The sequence below is a fragment of the Anopheles marshallii genome, chromosome X (genome assembly GCF_943734725.1).
Source record: "Anopheles marshallii chromosome X, idAnoMarsDA_429_01, whole genome shotgun sequence".
Taxonomy (NCBI): domain Eukaryota; kingdom Metazoa; phylum Arthropoda; class Insecta; order Diptera; family Culicidae; genus Anopheles; species Anopheles marshallii.
In genome coordinates this window covers 8735626-8738905 of record NC_071325.1, presented here as the reverse complement: position 1 = coordinate 8738905, position 3280 = coordinate 8735626, and positions in this window count along the sequence as shown.

Below are 3280 nucleotides of genomic sequence, written 5' to 3'. Positions count from 1 at the left end.
ATTGTTCTGCTCTGTTCCCATCCGGTTCTACGCGTTCGCCGTCCTGCTCGATACAATCGGATCCAAATTGGAATATTCCGGTGGTGCTGTTGATAAAGCACGGGCAATAGAACACACACTGGTTGGAATTGAGTTTGATTGTTGCTTTTTTGGGTGTTGCAGTTGTCGTTATGCTGCAAATTTGCTTGTCGGATTTGTGTGTATGTATGTTTCGGCGTTGTTATCACTTCCTTTTCCCCTTTTCTACCACACACAGACACTACACACCACCCACAACACAACCTGGGTGCGGGGAAGATGCGATTATTTCCTGATCGCCGATGCCAAACTTAATATTTACACCTCCCCCGGGACCGGGGTACTATTTTAAAGGACCTTCGGCACAATTCTCAACAAAACCGCGGGTACAGGACGAAGGAGCTTACAATTTTGCACAACAACTTAACATTCACGTACGGGCACGCAACGAGAACAGCACTTGACGAAGCACAAAACACGTCTGCGTCAAGCAGTTACGGTCGGCAACTGGAGAGAGCAGGAAATAGAGAAGGAAAAACGAATGAATTAATTCAAATGTAAAAGCAATTGGCAAATTAGTCGATTGTAAATAAAAAAAATCTAGCAACTCTTCGTGGAAATACCAGCCACCTACACACAAGTCTGCATTCTTTGGTTTGTGAAATATAATGTAAATATAATTATATAAAATTTGCGAAATCAACATCAAAGACGGTGTCTACTGGCGCTTCGCGCGTTCATTTGCTGTTAATGGATGAATGAAGACTGTATTCTCTCCTGATTTTCCTATGTATCGCTAGAACATGGATGACAATTTGGAAGTATTTCAAATGATGGGACAGCAAAAGATAAAGAGATAGAAAGCGAGATAAAGAGAGAGGAAGAGCATCATCAAAAAAAGCTCAGCACGCTCAGAAATGATCCTTTTAATATTGCATTAAAAAAAACAAAAACAAATATATATTTCATTTCTTAAACAATCTTAACTGAATAATGTATCAGAAAAAAGGTTCACACAGTTGTACAGTATTGCGTATTTTATCAACGATTATGCTTTTGTTATAACATCGCTTGTATGTAGACGGTACCATTGAAGGTATTCCGCTTTCTGGGTCTTTCCCAGGATTCCTGTGAATACCCTATTAGTTTAAGGATTGGCTACTCAGCGCGTTATATTATCGTATTTTACGTTTGCTAACATCAAATGGAAGCCCAGAGCGGAAATTAAAATGCTATACAGTAACGGAATTTGGGGTGATGTGTTTTGCCATTCCTCATCCGAATGGCAATTTTCCTGAAGTTTCCATTTTCTAGGTTTACTCATGCATGGCCGATGATGGCTCCCCATTTTGTACCCCCTGGCAGTACCATTTTGAGGGCCGAAATAAAATATTGATAACCGAACTGTACGCATAAGAACGCTAGCTATACGGATGCCACACAATCTCGAGAAAAATTAAATGAAAAAAAAACATCGTACGCATCCCTTTAGCAGCTGTCACTCACAGTTGGGCTACTTTTGCCTTGTTGTGGACAAGATTGGGGCCGAAGTTTTCCCTCGAACTCCTAGAAAGATGGGTCCACTCTACCGGCCATATTGTTTTTCCACAAGAAGGTCAGTTTTTCTGTGCCATTTTGACTAGCCATTTGTTCAGTGGAGCTGTGGAGGCTCCCCGTGAGGGCACCAATGGCAACACTGTACGCAATTCACTGCTACAACGTAAGCGGATGGCCATATACGCTCGGAAAGACTAAAAAGAAAACCCTATTGACGTTCGTTTAGCAGCTGTCACAAACTATTGGGCTACTTTTCTCTTGCCTCACACGAAAGGGTTTTCCCCCCGGGAACATCAAGAAAGATGGATCCCTTTTTCTTGAACTTTTCTGCCTTTTTTACAACCCTATACACGGTGTCCTAGAAACGCTAGAATTGTCTTGCAGCAAAAACACAGCCCTTACGCTACTAATCCCACCGAAAACACGCTTTAGATACATGGTGGATCGGTGTGGCAACCTCGCCCTCTCTCCTGTATAGCTTTCCACCCCTTTTATACCGCCAGATGGAAAGAAGCCGCTAGGCGCCGCAATTTGAAGCCGGAACACTTCACGATCACAGCCATTTTTTCTTTTACTGCAACCACCGCCATTTTGACGGCGTTTGGGGTGATGCAGACGCTTACCGTTCAGGTGAGAACATCCGCCAGCGGCAGCAGCTGCTCCCCACGGATCGACACGAATCGCCAACGCACCGAAACCATCCGATGAAAGCGAGGAACCATGCGAAAACTGTGTTGGTTCGCTTGTGCAGGCCAAGAACACCGAATCCCACCGCGAAAAAGGAAATAACACGAAAGGAAGAAGCTGGGACAGGACGCGGTGCTCAAGAAAGAACCTCCTTATTGTTTTCCCACCCGGGGTAGGGATACTCACATACACACACGCGCGGTTTTTGCTTGCTGGAATGATTGTTGAAAACTGGAGAATTCGCAATATGATCCGGGTTTTTGTTTTAACGCACTGGCCGCACTAAATTGTTTGGTCGCTTTTGCCCACCTGCCTGCTATGAGGCGTTCGAACAGACTGCGGCTGCTCGTTTCGGTACGCGGCGAATACGGGCGAAACGTTTGACAGCTCCATGCACACACACTACCGCGCGTTTAGCACACAGCTACATCAAATGACACGGCAACTTGAATTGCTCCAACTGCCAACATTCCTTCCAGCTCCATACGATGCCATACAGTAAAAAAGTTATCAAAACGCTTTTCAATTATTTCGTTAATTTTTAAAATTTTTCTTCATAAATGGGGTTAAGATAAAAGAATGTTTACTTTAGTTTTTTTCATTGAAAACGTCAAGCGTTTAGTTAAACGCTTGATGGAACAAACGCAAAATTAACACCATTCAAATTCAAATGTTACTTAAACGAGGGAAACGATATGCGATAGCCTATTTACGTATGAGTCCGGTATCTTCACCATGTGCCCCCAGCCATCGTATCTTTCGGAACTTTCGGGCCACTGTCAGGATATCTCGGTATGGTTTCCAGCTTATCCTTCGTGAAGCCAAGGAATTGGAGAGACCGGGTACTTCGCATGGCACTTTTCCGAGCGCGGTTACTTCGGGGCACCTTGCTGTGCTCGGTCCGATCTATCTCCAAAGACAACCGGGAGGTTTATGATGTTGCTGGTTTCTTTTCGTTGTAAACCTCCTGTCTCGTCTCGTCGACCTAGAGGAAATTCCGCACGGCCACTACACTGCC